This window comes from Planococcus citri, chromosome 4, assembly GCF_950023065.1.
Source record: "Planococcus citri chromosome 4, ihPlaCitr1.1, whole genome shotgun sequence".
In the NCBI taxonomy this organism is placed as follows: Eukaryota; Metazoa; Arthropoda; class Insecta; order Hemiptera; family Pseudococcidae; genus Planococcus; species Planococcus citri.
In genome coordinates this window covers 45,962,490-45,986,551 of record NC_088680.1, presented here as the reverse complement: position 1 = coordinate 45,986,551, position 24,062 = coordinate 45,962,490, and the positions used below count along the sequence as shown (strand labels likewise).

The window sequence follows — 24,062 nt, the reverse complement described above, 5'->3', positions numbered from 1 at the left end:
TTCGGATGACTTTGAAGTTAAATCGCGGTATATTACCGTACCTACCCTATACATACACATTCTACATGTACATACATAGCTTATAGTTGTGTATCTATACCTAGACCTACACACGAATACACAGATATAACAGTGTCGTCGACGTATCAGCCATAAATTAAATAACCATAGTCGTGTTAATTTATGACTGCGTACCAACCTGTCATCGGATAAAACTGCAACGAAAAAAATGATAAATTATAATTTCACGCCACCCCGCGATGTGCTGGACGAATTCGCGATACAGCACAAGGAGGACGCCCGCGCCCGAACCCGTTACACTTATCAATGATTCTATTTTCACAATTATTCGGTAAATGCAGCGAACGTGAAGGTCGAGTATACAGGTTTTTTCTTATTTTTTAATGCATACGAATGTAGCCCTATTATGTATGCTAAGTCCAAAGATTGAAAGATAGGCTAAGTTGTTGGAGGTATTCACAACGAGCTAGACTGTCTGGAAGCATGGTGCTCATTGAAGATTTAAGAGCTACATATCCTATAATGAAGTTCGTAGGCTGAAGTAGGTATTTTTGAATGGGATGATCATCCTCAGTAGAGGGCCTACTAAGAAAAAGATGTTTCTTCCTTCCCCCTTTTTTTTCTTATTATTAATTTTGCTTCTTTTAAATAAATTCGCACAGTGTTCAGTTTGTGATTTATTATATGTGAGAAGAAATAAGAAAGATGGGCCTTTACTAAAAAAAGCCTTATTTGCTCCCGCATATCTAATTAAGCGAGCACAATATGATGGGAACTCGAGAAAACATATGTTCCAATTTTAGGCGAATTTCATCTATTATAGGGTTCAAGAGTTCAATAGACTTTATTAGTGATGCCGTTAGAAAATCATCTGGGTCCCCTTTGAGTTGCATATTGCAGAAACAACATCATTATGAATTTTTGTCACAACAATCACCTTGAATTACATTTTTCAATTTCTGGTAATTTTTTGAAAATCGAAATTAATTTTATAAAATTGGTGAAGAAAGAAATTTGGTCTATCCTCTGTTTTTGACCTCCTAAAATCGAATGGTGGTAGTTTCAAACCATTCTGAAGCTTCCAGAAAGACTTGGAAACTTTTCAGATTTCAAAAAATCCTGCAAGAAAAATTTTAGGTAGGTACCTACATACTGAATTTCACTTTAAAATTTTTGGTGAATTTTTGGAAATTTAAATTTAAAGCTGAAAATTGATTGGAAGTGGTTTTGAACTATTTTTAAGGTTCTAGAAAAATTTTGATTTTACATTTTTAAAAATTTTATCTCTTTATTTTTGAAGAATTGAAAATTTAAATTTATTTGACCAAATTAGGGTACAAACCTGAAATTTAGTTTACACCCTATACTTATTTTTGACCTTTTAAAACTCGATTGATGATAATTTTAAACCATTTTGAGCCATCTAGCAGATTTTGGAATTTTATCTATACTGCTTTCAAAAAATCCCATGCCATAAAATTTTAGAAATTAAAAAGTAGATATTTGTTAATTTTTGGAAAATTTTTGAAAATTTAAGTTTAAAGCTAAAAATTGATTGGAAGTGGTTTTGAACTATTTTTAAGGTTCCAGAAAAATTTTGTTTTTACATTTTTTTTAAATTTTATCTTTTTATTTTTGAAGAATTGAAAATTTTAATTAATTTGACCAAATTAGGGTACAAGGCTGAAATCTTGATTACACCCTATACTTATTTTTGACCTTTTAAAATTCGATTGATGATGGTTTTAAACCACTTCGAAGCCTCTAGCAGATTTTGGAATTTCATCTATAGGTACTTACCTACTGTTTTCAAAAAAATCCCATTACAAAAAATTTTAGAAATCAAAATGTAGTCCTACTGGCCAATTTTTGGTGAATTTTTAAAAATTTAAACCATTAGTCATCTTACCTCATTTTCAACTTTAATTGATCCGCAGAGGTTTCGTATCTTTCTACCCCCCCCCCATCCCTCAAGAATTTTTGGACTTTCCAAACATTCAAAAAATTTCTCAGCTAAAATTTTAGGTGCCCAATGAATTTTATCTTTCGTTTTCCGACAAACTTCCGAAAATTCACATTTGTTTGATCAAATTCGAGGAGAATATGCTAAAATTTGATCTTTTTAGTCTATTTTTGATGTTTTAAATTGATTTCAGATGGTTCTCCAGAAAATTTTTGGAGTTTCTGGCCTCGAAAATATTTCACCCTAGATCGAAATAAAATTTTTAGCAGTCACAATTTCAAATTAATACCTACCTACCTACCTACCTACCTACCTACCTACCAATTTGGTTATTATGAGAGAGATGATGATGATGAAGAAAAATGAGGAAATTCAATCAAAAAAATACGGTCATATTCATGTTTGGGGTCTTTAAAATGTGTTGCATCTTTGAGGCTATTTTTTGAATTTTCGTGTGTTTTTGTGGGTGAAGGGGCTAGTGCTGGCGAGTCTCTTAATAAAGATTGATACAATCGAAGGATAAAAATTCAACATTATAAAAATTGGTTCAAAAATTTTGCAAAAACTGCGATGAAAATTGATGATTAAAAAATGAAAAATACAGAAAAAAAACTGAAAACTGATCAAAATCGTTGATAAGTTTTCAAAAAAATTAAAATGAATTCTGAAAATGTGGTAAAAATTAACAAAATTCCACTTATTCAGACATTTTTTGAACGTTTTCCCATGTCAGATAAAAAAAAAATTGTGCACAACTTCAAGCATAATAAGTATTGTAAAATTTTGAAAATTGCATTTGAGAAAATTGTGATTTTTACTCTCCGAAATACGCATCATAAAATTTTGAAATGAGCACCAACAGTCCAATTACTCCGGTTATTTATTCAGCCTGCCTCTTGTTGGTAGACCTGATTTTTTCCATTGAAAAAAATCCATAGATAACTACAGGTAAGTGGCTACCTAAACCTATTCAGCATACCATATAATCACACTGGAGCTAAGTATTAAAGGAAATACCTAAGCGCGTTGGTCACCACGAAGAACTAAAACAGCCAACAAGTCCATCGAAACCATCAACAACCCACACAATTTACACAACGAAGAAGACCACCGAGACCATCGCGAGAGGAGATTCGCACCCTAAGGCAACTTTACGCAAGCACATAGAATTAAATAGCGAACGGTTAAAAGTTCAATCTGCACAAATGCAAGTCGATTAAATGTACAGTAGACGACGAATATACGGTGGAATCGAAGGATGACGAGGCTGAGGAAGAGGAAGACGGAGACCGCTTTGCAAGGGAGATTTTCGATCCTTTTAATGGAAACGTAAAAGCGGAAATAGCACCGAGAGCGAAACCAACGCAACGTTGAACGCAACCAAGCGTTAGAGGAACGTGACAAAGATAGAACGACTAGGTCTCGGCACACGGCTCATGGTGCGGTGTGTTTTACACATAGAATAACAGAGAGTGAGAGTGAATAAGTCGAGGAGAGAATAAGCTTTATAGAAAAACACGTCTACGTACGTATATATCGCACACCACCAAAATATACACACTTACCAATCTCACATACACGTAAAGTCGGTACGTACGTATATATAGGGACGTTGAACACCAATCTAACCGTATCGGTGGTTCTTGCAACGATATAGGCTACACAAGGCATAAGTGTAGGCTATACATACGTAGAGAGGATACGCGTACAAAAGAAAAATGGGTGTGTAAAAAGGGCTCCGAAGCTTCACAGTCTGCACAGCAGCATTCGGCGAAAAAGTACGACGTAAACAGCCCTAAGGAATCAGCCATTGACGTAGTATCGCACATTTAATGTAAACCGTCTTCGGTTTCTGCTTCAGCTTGAGCTTGGGCTTTTTATGTCCTCTTATAAAACCGAGACCGATAGATTACCGAAGCGTTAAGTAAAATTCCCCGATGGATGTTTTCCTCTATGTACCTGCGCCCCCGAGCTTTCAAGTTGCCCCGTGCTGGCTGTTGGCGGGTGTTTGTTCTTTGTATTTCTTTTTTTTTTTTTGTTTCAGCTTTCGCACATGTGGGTAGGTATATGGATTGGCAACGTGTAAATAAAAAATTGCTCTGTTTTTCTATACGCTCGAGTCGTACTAATGACGTTTGTGCTTTAGCAAATAGGCAAAAATTAGTGCCATAGAAGCTCCTCCTTGCGAACAATGCACGATGTTACAACATATATCTATCTACCGAGTATACTATATTAATCAAGCCGCCAACGTATTGCTGTCAAGCCATTAATCATGCTACCGAATACGACTCGATTTAGAATTAAAAAAAAAAAAAAATTACTACCGCCAAAAAATTTTCTCAGTGGTCTTTATTTTACATATTTTTTTCACCACGATGAGCTTCCTATATAACGAATATTATGCGAAAAAATGATCATCCGTACGGTTTGAAAAATTTACCATTCGGTAAGAATTCTCATCCCTTTGCACCGTGAACCCATCATTGGGGGTTTCCTGCTGTCGTTGTCATCTTCATACACATGTTTAATCACCACCACTATGACAAAACTTCGACGCTGTAGTACAATCATTGCAATGATAAATATCATAATGTTGGAAGAAATTAATTAGATCGAGAAGTTGTACAAGCCAAAGATTTATGACCATGCGTATAACCTGTATCAACATGTACTACTACATAATACCACATATGTGATGTGGATCCTATATGCATACTCAAGAGTGAAAAAACGTACGAAATTCTCGGTGACGCTCTCTCATATACGAGTAAGTATATACGCACATGGACGAAATACTGTCACAGCTCAGAGAACGTAGACTGACGATGAGACTCTCTACCCCGATATTTTTAGGAACGTCAGCTTGTCAGACTCTTTGGTCGACAACATGCACAAATATATACGTACTTAATATACAGAAATAGAGAAATACCGACTAAATGGAACGTTCAGCTCGCGAATAATTCTTCCTCTCTTTTTTTTTTCTTTTTAAATATACCTCGAACAAGCCAGCCTTTTTACACTTCACGTACTTACTTCTGCTCTTTACACATACACGACCAAAAGTAATCCAATATTGTTGCCAGAACAGAAGAAAAGTTTTTTTGTATAACCCACCACGAATGTGTACTTACACGACGACAAATTAGAGTTTCTATATGAGTATGGTTATAGATGTGTATGAGAGATAGGTAGGCAGAAAGAGTGAGGCGGACAGAATCTTTTAAAAGTTGGCCAAGCTAGTGACAAATTCGTTGTCGACGTCCGGCCCCTATATTTTACCTCTCGCCATCGAATTCCTCTGTGTTTATGCTACAATGATGTGCTGTGTACTAGACTGAATGGCTGATTCGAAAACAACAAAGTGTTGTTGGATTATCGCATAATTATTTATTCGAGAAGGTGTCTCTTTTATTTTAATTAAGTATAGTGAAACTGTGACCACAAATTGGCAGGATTTATTCTAGTGGTACAGCATTTATGGCATAAAGTGGATTGTTGACCTCAAGTTGACAGAACATATCCCCGAGGCAAGGTATAAAGTCGACCCCTCAACGCGTTGACATCAAGTTGGCAGGACGTTTCCTCAAGGCAAGGTATCAAGTCGACCCCTCGAGGCATCGACGTCAAGTTGACAGGTCGTATCCTCAAGGCAAGGTATATAGTCGATCCCTTGAAATTTTAAGGGCAAATAACATTTTTAAAAACTAAAAGTCAAAATCAATTTTTTTACCAAGAGAGAGGTTAGTAAGTTTGGTCCAGCTTGCAAATTGAAGGGGCTACAAACAAATTTTCAAAAGGAAACATTACCACCTAAAAAAATACTAAATAAATAAATGAATATGACGTTGAAAAGTGATCAAATTTTGTCATTAAGAACAGCTTTTCTCTGAGATAGAGATTTGAAAAATCATCCGAATTCCAAACCTAAACTTTGAGGGTTTATAATTTTTTCAAAAAGAAATCATAAACTGGCGACTTTTAAAATTTTCATCTTCAAAATTGTGGTTTTTTTCTATAGCAAAATCTGTCAGTAGCTTCTAGAATTTGGATTTCGGGCCAAATATTTTATCCATTTTTTGATATAGGTATTGATCACCCCTCATGGTCAAAAATTAATTTCAAAATTTACTTTATTCTTGAAAAAATGTAATTTGCCCTTTAAATTTTGAATTTTGCAACACATTCATACAGCCTTTTGTTGACGAGGGAAGATCATCTATGAGTTTTTTTTGTTTTTTTTTTTTGACATTTGCAGGAGAGATTTAATAAAAATTTGTAAGGGGAACTTGGAAGACCAAAGAAAAAATTTTGGACCCCTGACTTGGAAAATTGAACCATCACTTTTCTGCCAGGGTTTCAAATTTTAAAAATGTATTTTGATACCTAGATTATAGTTTTTTTGAAAAAAATATTTTTTGGTAATTATTGATCATTTTTTATCAACTTGGAAGTGAGAATACGGGTTTTGAACTTTTTCACTTTTTTAGATCATTTTACACAAATTTTAAATACCTAGGTATGTCCAAATTCTTATTAAAAACGGTTTTCATTACTTCTAAGAGGATAATGTGATCAATTATCACCAAAAAAAATTCGGCAATTTTTTTTTCATTTCCCTATGTAAATTTTGAAATTTGAAACACCCGTAAAGAATCGATGGTTCAAGTCAGGGATCCGAAAATTTCCTGTAATCTTCTGAGGTCTCCCCACAACTTTTTATCAAATTCCCTTTTCAATTTTCCCTCAAAAAAGTCGAAGACGATCAGCCCCTGCCATATACCTTACCTCGAGGATACAAAGGAGGTCTTGAAAAATGACCTCCCTCGTATTTTGACTAGCTCCCTTGGAAGGGAAAAGTCTTACGGGTCCTTCCACGTCAATTGGACCAAGAAGTGGTAGGGGGGTTCGGCGATTTTTTTGAAATTTTTCCTATGGAAAGACCTTCCGAAGAGATGACCAATGGCGCAAATCGCAGCCCTCTAGCCCATTTTTAAAGGCAGCCAGGGGGTGTCAAAGTTTTCAGTGAACCTAAAATATCATCCATTTCAGCAGTGGATTACTCGATAACCGCGATACCTACCAAAATGGAACATTTTCCCATAGTTAGAGGTTTTGAACGGCTTTTTGGTGATATCATAAAAATCAGTGTTGCCAGTTTTTTTTGTTCAAAAAATTAGCTCAAAAAGTTTCGAAACGTGGTTTTCATATTGTTCTGACTCTCAAAAATTCTGAAAAAAATATATTATGGACAATTTTTCATGCTGAACAACATATTAAAAAATTGGGATGGTAACATGTTGCAAAATTGATTTTAAAAAATTCAAAGTTTGCGAAAAAATGTGATTTTTTGATTTAAAACATGAAAAAAAGTTTTGATAGGTGAAGTTGGCCCATTTGACCCCTATTTTTACGTATCTGTTGAAAAAGTTGAAAAAACCATTTCACTCGATGAAATGAACTCCTCACAAAAAAATCAAAATTCGAAAAAATTCAAAAAATGAAAGAATTTTTTATTTTTTTGTTTGAGTGTAATTTTTATCAAATTTTTCATGAAATACGTCAGAAAGAGGTCAAAATAAGACAACTGAATAAATTTGAACTTTTTTTGATGTTTTAAATTGAAAATTGAATTTTTTAATTTTTATTAATCCTTCAGAAAATGTAAAATGAATTTGTAAGCTTTAAATTTTTTTTTAAACTGCAGTATGCCTACATTGACGTGCTTGAGAATGCTCTTGGTAGTTTTGATGAATTTTGAAAACGTTTATTCCATAGACTGACTTCATTTTTTAATGATGACATTTTGACCTCATAATATGCACTTTAAAATCGCATTTTGATAAGAAATGTATTAAAAAAACACCTAATCTAATTTAGCCAATAATTCACAAATATCTCATAATATTTTCATCAAAACTTCCGTCATCGACGCGCCAACTGTGATAATCGATCGGGAAAATCCATCTTATCATTCTGGTTCTAGGTACTGTGTACTAATTATGTGTACAATGTGCTCGCACTCAAAAGAATAAAAAGAAAAGAGAAAGGAATAGAAAAAGAACGAGACAGAACGAGAGTCAGAAAAAAAAACATAAACTTTGACTAAACCGTGATGCAATCTAATTCGTATAAAGTTGTCAGAGCAATGATAACCTGTCTCGAGGTTTTATCAGATACGTACAGTACGCGATTTTAATTAATTCCTTGTTCCTATATTTATACATTATTTTTCTTGTTCTGTGTGTAGACATGGTATACATGCATAGGTTTAGGTATCTATACGTATGGTGAACAGTGTACCACTGTACAGTGTACGAGTACATGCACCATGTACTGTATTATAAGAGATGTTTATCTTTACTATATCCGACAATTTTTTAGTTCTTTTATGTATAATGTAGTTTAGGTACAGGTACGTACTATATACGAATGGCAAAAAGCAAACTAATCACGAATACACTTACGCACACAAATGCAAATAAAATACTCCTCGTACATCCAAGGTACACGATAAAATAAGAAAATCATTAACATGAGAAGTGGCGTTACAAACGTTTAAGATTTTCTGACAGCACTGATGACGTGAGTTGTGCGAGTACTGACGATCTAGCAGACAGAATGACTGACTTTTGAATTTATGAGTTGAAAGATAGATTTTTGAACAGATAAAAAACAGTAGCTTTAAAATTTTCAGCATAGGTGAATGAATTGTACTGGATCCGCTCGACTAAGATTTGAGAGGGATTTCCCTGTGGAAAAATACACGTGTTTTGTTCATTTGTTTTTATCGTGAAGATGAAATGTTGATAATGCATACTTGGAATCAAACGTTAATTTTTTTCAAAAACATAAATACCTGCTTATCATTTTTTTATAGGGATTTACTGAGAAAAAGTGTATATTTTGTCGGGTCTAACCTTGTCGTGAAAGAGAATCATTTGGAATTTATGGAAGAGGTCAAAACAATATTGAAGCTGAATCTCATGTGGGCATTTATGGAAGTTTTGGAACACTGGAAAATCCAAAGGAGGTCGAAAATGGGATACAGAAGCAACTTTTAGCTTCATACCTCAATTTCATCAAAATTTGATTTTTTCTGGGCTTGAGAAATAAACTATTAAATTAAATTTCCAAAAAATTGCTAAAATTTGAAAAATCAAAATTCCACGACTGAGATTCTGCAAGATGATGGGTCATAGGTTTTTAAATTTTCTTTACAATTTTCCTTCTAAGGGGGCGGGGGGAGCCATATTTCTTGCGTAATTTTGGAAATGCGTAGTGTGACAGGAAATGTTTTTCAAATCTGAAGATTCGAAACTCCGGTTCCCCCTCCTTTTCGATTTCTCCAGAAATTTAGTTTTTTCCAACACGTTCTAGAATTATAAATTTTTGATTAGAACTTTTGACTTTTTTGTTGAAAATTTTAATACTATAAAATTTTTAAAATTCAGATCATTTCATCAAACTGCAGCTATATGGGGGGGGGGCAGGGAGGGAGAAAAGAAAGGAGAACATTAAAAATGCCTAAAAAAAAACAACAAAGTCAGCGAATTTCTCGAATAATCGAATGAATTTCGAGTAAATCCTCCCTTTCTACACCTTTTCCTACAGCTTGACCAACTGTAATAGCTTGATGGTCATTCTTATGGCGAAAATCAATCTAAAAATCGCATCAATGTCCAGCGTATAATTTACCTCTCTATAACGAAGCCATATCATGTATTATTAATCCTCGCGTATATGTACCAATACAGATAGATCGTGGGAAACGATACACGAAGAACTAGACTTCATCTTTGGCCAAGCTTTTCTGTACAGGACAATTTCCTAATGCAGAACGACGCCACCGCCGCCATCGTCTTTACCTTCTTATCTATTTTGCAGCAACAACTCACTTATAACCATGTCACATATGATATGATACTTGAGGAAGTTGTAAATGTGACGTTAACGTATTACCTGGATGCTGTGTCTACTGTCTGCGTCTGCTGTATATATTCGTATATTATTATCAATAGATACAGACAGTTACTTATGGCAGAAACAAAACACTCGGTATATTGTAAACACATAATAATAAAAACACTACGTTACCTATCTATAGTCTGCGCAGGTTGTAAATCAGATTGCTATTAGCCTTTTTATATGTATCTATGCTCACTCTATCTCTTGTTATTTTTCTCCTTCGATGGGCATTTTTTTTTCTCTCGCTTTCTTTTATAGGTCTACCAAAACACCCTTACAACAATGAACTTGAATAACGGAATCGTCTTGTAAATGTTTTTTGTCCACTGAATACAATGTCTTTAAAATCGCCATCTATTGTCTAAGGTTTTAAAATTTTTTCACTATTACGTAAACAAATAAACAATGTAGCATCTCGACTGACTCTGACGGACGGTTTTATTACACACCAATCTATACAATTTACGACGATTGTAAAGCAATAAATTACTCTAGCCATTCAAAGAGGAGAAGAAGAAAAAAAAGACATTTCGAAAGCGATTTGAAAATATACTATAGAGCCATCACCACAAAAAATACCACAAGTTCTAATTCAGTATTTATTTGTACTCGGATGGTTACGTACCTACGCGAATAAGTGAGATTTTCAAGTGCCTCGTATACCTTTTTTTTTTTTTTTCAAAAAAGCGTTTAGTGTTCTCGCGATTTCGGTTTAAAGTTTTTCAATTACACACTTACTCGATATAGAACGATGTTGTAAATGGTGTACGTACATAGAGCGTCGCGTCAGTGCGATTTAAATCGTATAAATTGTATGTGTTTCTTGAAATGACTCACCTGTAAACAAGACAACAGAACACACATTAAATTCAGTTAAATCGTGGTTTAATGGTCTGCTAAATGGAGTATCGTTAAAGGTAATTGTGTTTTATCTACAACCGTCGCGCGCGTCGTCATTGTCGTTTATTATGTAGGTACCTATTTAGCTTTCGATTTTTATCTATAAATGCGAAGAAGATGTAGTATTATACATTTGTAATGTACTTATTATGCTTATGTACTGCTACGAGTAGCTGAATTGTCTACATGTGTATTACCAGGCGTTGTAATTTCAATGTAAATATTGCCTGCCGAATGATTATACCGAGAATCTGGTCTTTAATAATTTACCTACTGTATTTTTACACCAACTATAATGCATATTTCGATGCTCTCGATTTGGTTTATGAATTGAAAAATTTATGGATACGTCAGAACAATATTCTGTGCAGTAGGCCTATTTTGATATCAATGTCTTTTGAAGTCGATTTGTTCGTTTTCATTCATTTCTTAATATTTTTTTCTCGCTAAAAAAGGTGAGATTATACTTGATTGAAGTATAAGAGCATTTTGTAGGCAGCCTACCTCGGAAGAGGCTCACGAAAAATTGATCCTCAGTCTCTGATTTTGCTTCACCTGTAGAGTCGAAACATTGAGGGTTCTATTGTAAAGATTTAATTTCCAAAAATTACCAAAAAACTGATATAAATTGATTGAAAAATAAAAATGATTTTAAATCCGATTCGGAAACCAAAGTTTAACATATTGGACTCCCAAAAATTCGAAATAAATTATTTTTGACCGATACCATACGAATTAGTTTTTATAAAAAATTCATATCTATTAGGTTCATAAAATGGACAACATTTCGATACGGTAATATTTTAAAGCGAACAAGGACACTTGAAAAAATTTAAACTTATTAATCTTGAGAATTAAATTTTCCATTTTTTTTGAATCCCAATAGCGCTTAAAAGACAACAAGGTTACGACCGTAAGGCACAAAATTGCATAATTTACTAATATCAAGTTCAAAATAGCAATTAAACTTGAAAAAGTGCAAGTATAGATACTTAGTTGGTAGATACTCGGTGCAGTAGGTAGGTTTTCGTTTCGTGCGAAATTCAAGGTCTGCTACTTCATTTTATTTTTCGCGGTAAAAAGGTTCATATAATTTGTTCTTTAGGCTACTTTCTCTGACTTGTATATATCGAAATGATGGATAATAAATGGCTTCTACATCACATCCCTGTTTTTTCAGATCATTTATGAAGTACCAGGAGAGATGAAAGAGATGGGAAGGGGAGAATTTGAAATTCACTGACTCAGAATTTTTATATGAAACATTCAAAATGAAAGAAGGGCTCAAAACAGATTTGATATTTAAAATATAAAAAAAAAAAAAAATAGAAAATTGATATCTAAGAAATGAATATTATTTAAAAAAAAATTATTGACCATCAAAATTACCAAAAATTGAGAAAATAAAACTAATTGGCTTAAAAGTTGATAAAAAGCCTTTTAATGTAAGGAAAAAATTATTAAATTCAATGAGATCAATTTTTATGGATTAAAAGAGGATTTTTTTCACACGAAGGTGAAAAATTAAGCAACTTTCAAGGAGATTTAACAGAAGCTAATGATTTTTGTTGCCATCCACGTTCATAGCTCGCACCATAGAAGTCAGATCATTGCCTAAGTTGGCTCACAGGACGAACCAAGCATAAACAAATTCAGCAAATACTTACGATTTTTTGGGAGACAAAAATATCGTGAAAATCAGCCTAAAAATTAGGAATGATGTTTCACGTATAGATATTTTTAATTGGTATATGAGAAGAAAAAATGAAACAAAAATCCCAAGGTGACTAAATTTTTCTATGGGGAAAAACAAATGAGGGGAAATTTTTCAAAAAATTACAGTGCAAGTTGTAAATAGCAACGTATTCTTTTTGTTGCAAAATGTTGCTCCAAATTTAAGATTTTCTATCGAAGGTGTAATTTATTCTTTTCCCCTCCCTCCTTCCCCACTGATGCCTATTCAAGTACCTATATTAATTTGTCCACAAAGTATCTATTTTTGCATAGCTCATCTCTGTTTCTCAATACCAATCTTGAAAAATTCTTCTAAAAATGAATGTAAAGTCTCCTCTATGAGAGAAGTTTTGAATCATAGATACCTAAGTTTTTTGCTTCGACTTCTCTATTTTTTATTTTATTTTATTATTATTATTTTTTAAGTCAATGTTTTAAAAACCAGAATCATGAAAATTTCAGAGGCACCTCTTCTGCTATTTCCAAATTTAAAAAAATTCTACATATCTAAATTTCAGAAAATCAGGTATTTTTTTTTCAAGTTTCCGAAAAAATTGGTCGATTTTTTTCCAAAGTTTCCGCTGATTTTTTTTCTTACAAGTTTTCAAAAGTCAAAAAATTAATAAACTTTTTACTAAATTTTCAAAAAAATTTATCGATTTTCTTCCAAAGTTTCAATAACCTGATATAAAGTCAGAATATCAAAGACAATTCTACGCGGGCCATCGTCACAAGAATTTTGGAAATATACCTCGTATTCATGTTAAAAGGAACTATGATTAAATGAAGGGGGAGGGAAAAATTGATTACCTATAAGCCTAGCATGAATATCTCAATGTGATATTTTTCAGTTTCCGAAAAAAAATTCTTCAAACTTGGTCTCATTTCTTTGATTTGTAATAAAATATTTCAGGAGAGAAGGTGTAGGGAGGGAAGGGGGAATTGATCATGTTTATGAACCCCTCTCATTCAACTTCCAGCATTCTTAACTCGCTCAAATTTCTTAAAAATTTTTCTCAGCCTGGATCAAGTGCAGTAATCATCATAATTCATTTCTACCCCCCTCCCCTTTCACCAAAAAAATACCACTCAAATGAAAATATGGACCTTTTTCAATCGAATTAGGAATTACTCAGTTCTGCATCGATTTTCATTTCGAATCCAATCCACCATTCGTTACATCATTCGTGAATAACAATTTCCCGAACACGAGTCTCGTGCCATCGTACGACACCCCTTGCCCCACCCCTACCCCCCAAATACAGAAATGCTGCAGCTGAAACCACAGATTACTAATCGAATTAACCAAACAGCGTTTTGAAAATTATTCAATAAGCGAATGATTACGGGTCGAGTAAAAAATCGACGCCGAAAGTACACTAATTGTACGTCGTGCGAATGTTTCGCCGATGCATAGAATTCACTTTTAAACAAAATATCAAACAATACGTAAAATTTTTCAAGGTTTAAAGCATACGTACGAATGCGACAGCGACACACATGCGAATATGTATTATACGAGCACACGTTGAATAAACCACGAACATATTTTGATTATTGACTTTTAATATTTTATTTTTTATTTTTTTTATTTTTTTGACAGGATATAACTTCAGTGAGAATATATAATGTTTGATTTTTTTTTCGAATAGATACGATACCTTAGATAGGTTATAAAATTTATAAAAACTAGCTAACCCGTTAATCGCGCATACTGCGCGATTCTTCGAAACGTAATAATATACACTTTAAAAATTCAGTAACTACACAATAAGTAGGCACCTACATAGAATAATCACGATTTTTTCATTGTTACTTATTGCGAAATTCATTTTTTTAAATTAGTATTATAGGTATCTTTCTTTTTCAACAATTGAAGAAAAGTCCTGGTTTCATTTCTTAAAAAATTTAAAAAAATGTTCACTTTTTGGCAGCATTGCAAACTCGTAGCAAAAATACCAAAAAAAGAATTGTTTTTTACCTTATACTTTCACCTAATAAAAGCGACAAAAATAATTGCAAAAAAATGTGGACTACATATTTTTTTTTTGTCAATAACCACCAAAGTCGCTACTTTTTGCTAAAATTGACAATGTTTCTTGTTTTTTACCAACTCAACAATCTTAATTTTTTTAAATTTACATCAGAAAATACCAAAAATCTTGGTAATTACCTATTTTGCTGTTTGCTAAGGTTGTTAAAGTCTCGCCTAAAATGACTCGATCTGCTGCACTCTCTGCATAAAGTGTTGAAAACTTTCAACCTTGGCTCTATATAATGTCTCGATCTGGTCAAATATCACATGTCACAAAATTTTGAGCTTTCGCTTAACTTTTACCATCATTTTTTGAAAATTTCTATAAAAAAAGCTAAACAAAAGCTCAACACTTCGTGACATGTGGTATTTCACCTGAAATAACAAACTCTTGATAGAAAGGCCTTAAAGTGTAGATGTGTAAGTTTATATTGTAAGCTCAGAAAGTTGTTTAGTAAGCTGAAAAAAGCTCAATAATGAAGCCATATTTGATTGATAAACAAAATTCCTATGTTGTAACCTGAATGATCTAAGTTAAAAAACTATTTTTGACAGAAAAAACTCAAAACTTGATGGTACGTAAAATCTCTGTGAAAGCTTACAACTTTGTGACAGGAGGTAATGTTGACGATGCACCCTGAAAGCTTTTTTTTTATAAAATCAACTTTTTGTCATAATTTTGTTTCACATTTTAAAATTGAGTAAATGTTTTTTTCATCTTTTTTTAGCCCATGCTGAAAATTGTTAAACTTTCAACATAAACCTGCATATCTACTATTTAAAACCTTTCTATTGAGTGGCTGTTTATCAAAATCGGTTCTGCTGTTGCACAGACCTTGCTGTGACAAAAAACTGACTTACTTATAATAAACTTTCAAACTTTTCCTGAACTTTTACCGTTAATTTTTTAAATTTTTTTTCAGTCTAGTCTAGAATGGTTTTTTCGCGGTGATCATTCAAGGTACAATATGTATATTTTCTTTACACATCAAATAAGATCAAATACTACTACATGACCAAAACTTTCAAGCTTTCACTTAGCTTTGACCGCGAACTCTTGTAAGCTTTTTTCTTCGAGATTTTTCTTTTTGTGAAGATCTTTCGAGGGACAGTAATTGTATGTATGTACTTCTTTGTATACATCGAATGTGGGTGTGGCTGAGTATAGGTTAAATAAATGTACCGTATTGTCACCAAATTTTAAGCTATCGCTGAGCTTTTACTGTCAACTTTTGAAAGTTAGCTGTAAACTTTTGTAAGCTTTTTTTTCTTCTCAAGGCACACTATACATACTTCTTTGTATAGGTATGTCAAATGGAATGATTATAGGTGGGTCATTCCACGTCAATTTGACCAAGAAGTGGTAGGGGGGTTCGGCGATTTTTTTGAAATTTTTCCTGTGGAAAGATCTTTGGAAGGGATGACCAATGGCGCAAATCGCAGCTCCCTCTAGCCCATTTTTAAAGGCAGCCAGGAGGTGTCAAAGTTTTCAGTGAACTTGAAACATCATCCATTTCAGCAGTGGATTACTCGATACCGCGGTACCTACCAAAATGGAATTTTTTCCCATGATTAGGGGTTTTGAAAGGCTTTTTGGTGATATCATAAAAATCAGTGTTGCCACTTTTTTTTGCGCAAAAAATTAGTTCAAAAAGTTTCGAAACGTAGTTTTCATATCGATCCGACTTTCAAAATTTCTAAAAAAATGTATAATGGGCAACTTTTCATGCTGAACAACATATTAAAAAATTGAGGTGGCATTATTTCATAAAGTCGATTTTAAAAATTGAAAGTTTTCAATTTTCAATTTCAAACATCATAAAAAGTTCAAATTTATTCAATTGTTTTATTTTGACCTCTTTCTGACGTATTTCTTGAAAAAGTTGATAAAAATTACACTCACAACAAAAAAATAAGAATTCGTTCATTTTTTGAATCTTTTCGAATTTTGATTTTTTTGTGAATATTTTTTTCAGAATTTTTTTGAGAGTCGGAACGATATAAAAAATAAGTTTCGAAACTTTTTGAGCTAATTTTTTGTACGAAAAAAAAGTGGCAACACTAATTTTTATGATATCACCAAAAAGCCTTTCAAAACCACTAACTATGTATAGGAAAAAGTCCCATATTGGTAGGTACCGCGGTTATCGAGTAATCCACTGCTGAAATGGATGATATTTCAAGTTCACTGAAAACTTTGACACCCCCTGGCTGCCTTTGAAAATGGGCTGGTGGGCTGAGATTTGCGCCATTGGTCATCCCTTCGAAAAATCTTCCCACAGGAAAAATTTCAAAAAAATCGCCGAACCCCCCACCACTTCTTGATTGAATTGACGTGGAATGACTCAGGTTAAATACTGCATATCACAAAGAATCGAGCTTTCACTGAGCTTTTATCATTAACTTTTTTTTGTCAAAGTTTGTTTTTCCGTGGAGATATTTTGAGGTACAATTTTGTCTTTTTGTGATGCTCTTTACTTCTTTATAATATGTATACGTCGAAGGCGTTGAGTATAGAGTTGAGATCAATTATTGAGCTTTTTTGAGCTCATAGCACAACTTTTTTTGTAAACTTTTTTCTTCGACATTTGACTTCTCTTGATGCTCTTTCAAGGTATAATAATATACATACTTCTTTGTACAAGTGGAATGCGCTGTGTATAGGTTAAAATCGGTTATTGAGCTATTTTGAGCGTTACAGTGCAACTTTTCGGACTTTCGATAAAAACCAGCCATGGATGAGATCTCAGAGTCAAAAGAATCCGGCCATAATTTTAATATACAGAATCAATTATTGAGCTTTTTTGAGCTTATGGAAAAAAATTTGTTGTAAATCTGTTTTCTTTGACATTTGACTTCTTTTGATGCTCTTTCAACGTACCTATAATATAAGTACTTCTTTGTACACGTGGAATGCGCTGTGTATATGTCAAAATTGATTATTGAGCTTTTTTGAGCTTTACAGCACAACTGTTTTTGTACACTTTCTTCTTCAACATTACACTTCTTTTGATGCTTTTTCAGGATATACGTATTTGCCGTACATGTTGAATACACTGTGTACAGGTTAAAATCAATTATTGAGCTTTTTTGAGCTTACAGCACAACTTTTTTGTTAACTTTTTTCTTTGACATTTGACATCTTTTGATGGTCTTTCAAGGTATACTATACGTACTTCTCTGTATACACTAAATGTGCTACATATAGGCTAAAATCAATTATTGAGCTTTTTTGAGCTTTTTGGCGCAACTTTTTAACTTTTGATAAAAACCTGCGCATCTACGGGTCAAATGCTTTTTTTTGAAACATCATCAAGCAAAATCAGTTCAGCCGTTGCTGAGATCTCAGAGTCAAAGTCATAATTATAATAGGTATATAGAATCAATTGTTGAGCTTTTCTGAGCTTATGACAAAAAATTTTTGTAAGCTTTTTCTTTGACATTCAACTTTTTTTAATGCTCTTTCAAGGTATAATATATGTACTACTGTGTATACATCGAATGCGCTACGTATAGGCTAAAATCAATTATTGAGCTTTTTTGAGCTTTATGGCGCAACTTTTTTATGAACTTTTTTCTTCAACATTTGACTTCTTTTGATGCTCTTTCAAGGTATAACATACGTACTTCTCTGTACACCTCAAGTTGGCTACGTATAGACAAAAATCAATTATTGAGCTTTTTTGAGCTTTAAGGCACAACTTTTTTGTGAACTTTCTTCTTCAACATTTGACTTTTTTAGATGCTCTTTCAAGGTATAATATACGTACTACTGTGTATACGTCGAATGCGCTACGTATGGACAAAAATCAATTATTGAGCTTTTTTGAGCTTTACGGCGCAACTTTTTGAACTTTTGATTAAAACCTGCACATCTACGGGTCAAAAGCTTTTTTTTGAGACTTCGTCGATCAAAATCGGTTCAGCCGTTCCTGAGATCTCGCTGTCACAAGAATCCGGTCATAATTTTAATATATAGATTATTGAGCTTTTTTGAGCTTTAAGGCATAACTTTTTTGTAAACTTTTTTTTGACATTGGACTTCTTTCAATGCTCTTTCAAGGTATAATAGACGCACTTCTCTGTATATGTCGAATGCTGTATGTATAGGCTAAAATCAATGGTTAAAATCAATTATTGAGCTTTTTTGAGCTTTAAGGCACAACTTTTTTGTAAACTTATTTCTTTGACATTGGACTTCTTTTGATGCTCTTTCAAGGTATATACGTACTTCTCTGTATACATTAAATGCGCTAGATACAGGCTAAAATCAATTATTGAGCTTTTTTGAGCTTTAAGGCGCAACTTTTTGTAAACTTTTTTCTTCGACATTAGACTTCTTTCGATGCTCTTTCAAGGTATAATATACGTACTACTATGTATACGTCGAATGCGCTACGTAAAGGCTAAAATCAATTAATGAGCTTTTTTGAGCTTTTTTGAGCTTTCCGGCGCAACTTTTCGAACTTTCAATGAAAACCTGCACATGTACGGGTCCAAAGCTTTTTTTTGAGACATCACCCAGCAAAATCGGTTCATACGTTCCTGAGATCTCAGAGTCAAAAGAATTATTGAGCTTTTTTGAGCTTTAAGGCGCAGCTTTTTTGTAAACTTTTTTCTTCGATATTAAACTTCTTTTGATGCTCTTTCAAGGTATAATATACGTACTACTATGTATACGTCAAATGCGCTACGTAAAGGCTAAAATCAATTATTGAGCTTTTTTGAGCTTTTCGGCGAAACTTTTCGAACTTTCAATGAAAACCTGCACATCTACGGGTCAAAAGCTTTTTTTTGAGACATCACCCAGCAAAATCGGTTCAGCCGTTCCTGAGATCTCGCTGTCACAAGAATCCGGTCATAATTTTAATATATAGATTTATATGTTTGGATAAGGTGGAAAATTGCGAACATTTACGTACATATCGATGAACGTATTTAATTCATGTATGTACCTAGAGATATACGTGTTCGTCGTCGTCGTCGTATTCGCATAACGTATGCAGCGAGTACTACATGAGAAAGGGAGGGGTGGGGGGGTATTGCGAGAAAAATTTATTACCCGCGAAAATTCCGCACTTAAAGCTGGGAAATTTTTCACATCCTACGTAACGGCGGCGTTCGTTGTGTCGTCGTCGTCATCATCGTCATCGCACCAATATTAAATTTTTTTCTCCTAAACGTAACGACGCGTAAACGATTAATCTTACCGACAGTGTACATATTCGAGTAAGCGGTCTGGTCGCGACCCACCACCGCATGTTTGAAAAGAGAAGCCGAAAAAACAACAAAAATTAATGAAAACTTCGCACACAATGTGGAAAAGTACGCAGCTATATGCGTATGTAAAGCAGCGCGAGAAATACGACATATTGTGTTTTAAGAGATCTCCAGAGAGTTGTTAAAATTTATAGGATTATAAAAAAAAAAAAAAAATGAAAAAGAAATAAAACAACGAAATAAACATAATCGAGTACAAATTTCTCTTCGACACGAAATCCTTTGGTTGTATGCGCATTAAAAAAACATATATATTTTTTTCGTGCATTTTTTCCTCTCTTTTGGCAATTGTACGTAAACCAATTATACGAGGGACGATTAAGCTTACGATGTAGGGAACGAAAAGGGAGGTAAAAAGCTATAAAAATTAATCGGCGTATTATTGGCGCATTCACCTAGTCTATTAAAAAGTGCTTCGTAGAGGTCTTATACTCCCCTTAGTACCTGGTCTGCATTGATGGAATGATTCTGCGGCGCTATCTGTTCCAAAATGCGGGTATTTTAGAGGTGTCGCGTGGCGCCCTCTTTGTAAAAGACTGGAAGCCGCCCGCGTTAGCGTCGAAGACCCGAGAGCGAGAGCTATTAAAAGGAACTCCATTGCCATCTCTATCGTGTGGCTTCTGATGGTAAAGATAAAAACAGAACTCGCGACTGCATGGGCAGGCGAATTGGTGCGGAGACCATGGGCAATAATAATGTAAATCGTATAAACGCCGCCGCTCGTTATTAAACAACCATTTTCTTAGTTAATGGTGTGTTTTTATGACGGTATTCGCACAAATTGCTTTGCCTCACACACTCACTCACTCACTCTCTCTTTCTCTTTCTCATTATAGCCATTTATATACCATAGGTATACCTCATCATAGTCTGTGTGTACATTCGTATAATAACCTGTCTCCATGTGTATCCCTTATGTCCTCGCGTCTCTGACCCCCCCCTTCTGCCCACTATATCTCTAAGTACACCCACGTGCTCGCGTACCATTTTATTGCCACCGCGAACGCCGCCAACATAACTCACACACTGAGCTCTTCATATTATTGTATCTTTGTCGTAAGTACATACGTATATCGGTCGACTGGCTTTTTTATTTTATGCATTTCCATTTTTTATGATCTTTTTAACGTCTTCGCTTGGCCGCAACAATGTACGTATCGTATCAGACCATCTTACACGTTTGTACCACGTGCTTAACCACGTGCTTTAATTGATGCTATACATTTTCCTCGAGTTCGGGCTTTCGACCGCCGCGTTCGCGTTTGCTAACAAGTGGTCGAAGTAGAGAAAAATTTATGGGGCTGGTACTTCCCTTCGCGTCCTCTTCGCTATATTTCTTACGTCTTATTTATTCGTCATGCTATTCGTATAAATACTGCATAAGAGCGACGATAGGAGAATATACGTGTACTTACATTTGTAGACTCGCGAATTACGCCAAAATAATTAATTATACTCGTATGTAAACGTGTATGTATAAGACTTCTATGAGTGCCTAATTAAAATGGACTTTGTTTACTTAGTACTTAATTGCTCATTTAATGATTAAATTGTATGCTTAAGAAGAGCATTATACAGTAAATGCTGGAGTACTTTGCCAGTGCTCATTTTAGAACCCGTTGCGTCGATTTTTATGGGTGCTGGGGAAGGGAGGGACAGGATATTTGAGCTGAGGAAATTCAAACGTAAATAAGTATTATTCGATGTGGTCACTTGGTCAGGGATCCTCTTCATTTACAATCTGAAAGCAAACTGGACCTCTCTTTACCACTTTTGCGGTAGATGGGGAGGGAGAGGGCAGAGAAGAGGTAATGCAACTTTTTGAACATCTCGTCAGGGAAACAAAATTTATCCTTGAATATTGGGAAATAAAAGTCTGCTCGTACAAGGTATGACTATTGGGTTTTTCATCAGAGGAAAACTAACCCAACCTAACTTAACCCCCTAAAAATTACCAAAATTGAGAAATTTCTAAACTTCATTTCCTGAACGACAAAAAAATGAGAACCTCAAATTTTGATCGATTTCCTTTGAAGAATTCCCATCAAAAATTTGGGTTGTCTGCCTCAAAGGAAGATTGACTCTGAGCTATAGGAGTTCTCAAAACACATGGAATGATTTCTTACGAATTCACTTTTTCGCTTATTAGCCTTGTTTGAATTTTACTGGAATATACATAAAATCATTAATTTTATTATTCAGAAAATGTGTTTGAACCAAAACCATTATTTTTTCGAAAAATAGAATAAAAGTTTATAAAATGCTCCCCCCCCCCAAAAAAAATTAAAAAAGTATGGCAGAACAACCGATCACTGTGTAAATTGTATTTTCATTAGCCAATTATAAGTCGGTAGGTAGGAAGGGGGGCAGTTGAAAAATTTATGTGTGAGGTAAAAAATTTAAAAATTAAGCGATCAAACTCGAAGAATTTTATGCAGAAAACTTGATTTTCTAAAAAATTAATTGGGTAGGTGATTCATTTTCTAATTAGCTCTAACTTTTTTCCCCACAAAAATTCTCATAAGAAATTTTACACTGGAAGGCTAAATAAAAAAAAAAAAAAAAAAAAAAAAAAAATACAAAAATACATCATCGTCGCTACCAAAATTTTAGGATTTAAAGTGCATTTATTTTATTTTTTGTAAATTTTTGAAAATCAAATTCAGGTTTAAAATTTGAGGGAAAAAAATCAAAATTTTACCAAATTGTCCTACAAAACCTGGAATTCTCTCCATAACTTAATTTCAATATTTTCAACATGCTGAGTCGATTATAGGTGTATGTATTCAAGCTACTTTGGAGCCTTCCAGTGAAAACCCAACTGTTTAAAAAATGATTATTTTTGCGCACTCAAAACTCCAATTGAAGAATGTGTTTCCAAAATGCACCAAGTCCAAAAAAATATTGATAAGAAATTCACGGTACTTAGTACAATTTGGAAACGTAGAAATGGCTCAAATTGGCTGATTTTTTGATATGTTGTAGCCAAGATCTTTGGGCACAACATATCAAAAAATCAGCCATTTTGGGCTCCAACTTTATGCTAGATGGCCTTGCAACCTCAAAATCTTTGAAAATATGTGGACTTAGTGCGTCTTGGAAACACATGTTTCAATTTCTCCCCTTTAAGCTGAAAGGTTCAAAATTCAATTTTTTTTCAACATTGCTAGGTGAGTTTCGTCGTCAAAATTTAATTTTTCGATTTACATACCCTTAAGAAGTACCCACAGTCTCCTTCGATAGAAATATAATGTAGCAAAAGAAGGGGAAACACTATTTTCTGCAATAAAAAATTAAGAAAAACTGCTAAGTATGGTAACTAGCCACTCGAATAATTTTTTTTCTCTAATCAAATTTTCATCCTAAAAATTCAAAAATCTGCGTTCAATTTTTAAAAGCTTGAATTTCGTTTTGAACAAAGTGGGAAACTAATTTAAAGAAAAAACCATGAAAATGTTACCATTTCTCCGCCTCTCTTCTCCCACCCATTTCAAAATAAAAACATAAATTTTATGCCTTTCCTGCTCCAAATGCTATAAAAATTTAGAATTATTCCAATTTCAAAAAATAAACCATTATTTTCCATTATTGGTCATAAATTTGTGAAATTTTGTGAAAAAAAATTGTAATTACTGAACAAGAACATGTATCATCTCTCATTATTAGCAGTTGGTAGTGAAATTATGTGAAAAAATGTGATTTAAAAAGAAAAATAGTCGTTTTTGGTGTTTTAAGAGCTTAATTGTTTCAATAGGTAATTGAATAAATGGGGATAGTTAAGCCTACGTACATTTTTAACCATATCGATCTAATTTTTTTTTTTTTTGCAAAAAATTAGATTTAGGCATAAAGTATCTTTTGATCCAAAAAAACTCAGTTCTTTGAAAATCAAGCAATTTAGAGGCAGGAGTAATTTTTGGAAATTCATCTTTCAATTTATTAATTAGGATGTACCTATCTACTAAATTTATCACGTCATATAGAATTATCAACGATAAAAACTGAGCAACGAAATAATAGGTATGATCTCATATTTCATCTCATTCGCATTAATAAATTATTCGCAAACACAATCAGTCCACGAGATACCTAAACTCCTTATTTAAATCCAATTCGATTTCGTTTCATAAGCTAAATGATACATCGAATAAGATCTCA

General features: G+C 33.6%; 1 long non-coding RNA gene across 2 annotated transcripts in view; it reads left to right on the top strand.

Moving 5' to 3' along the window:
* Positions 1–24,062, top strand: part of LOC135845917 (uncharacterized) — a 74,438-nt gene that overhangs the window by 20,290 nt on the left and 30,086 nt on the right. The window contains exon 1 of one of the 2 annotated variants that reach the window (XR_010558859.1): positions 10,735–10,872. The exons of the other annotated variant lie outside the window; for it this stretch is intronic. This is a non-coding gene — a long non-coding RNA (uncharacterized LOC135845917). Of the gene's footprint in view, positions 1–10,734; positions 10,873–24,062 lie in introns of those variants that run through there. 2 annotated transcript variants of the gene reach the window in all.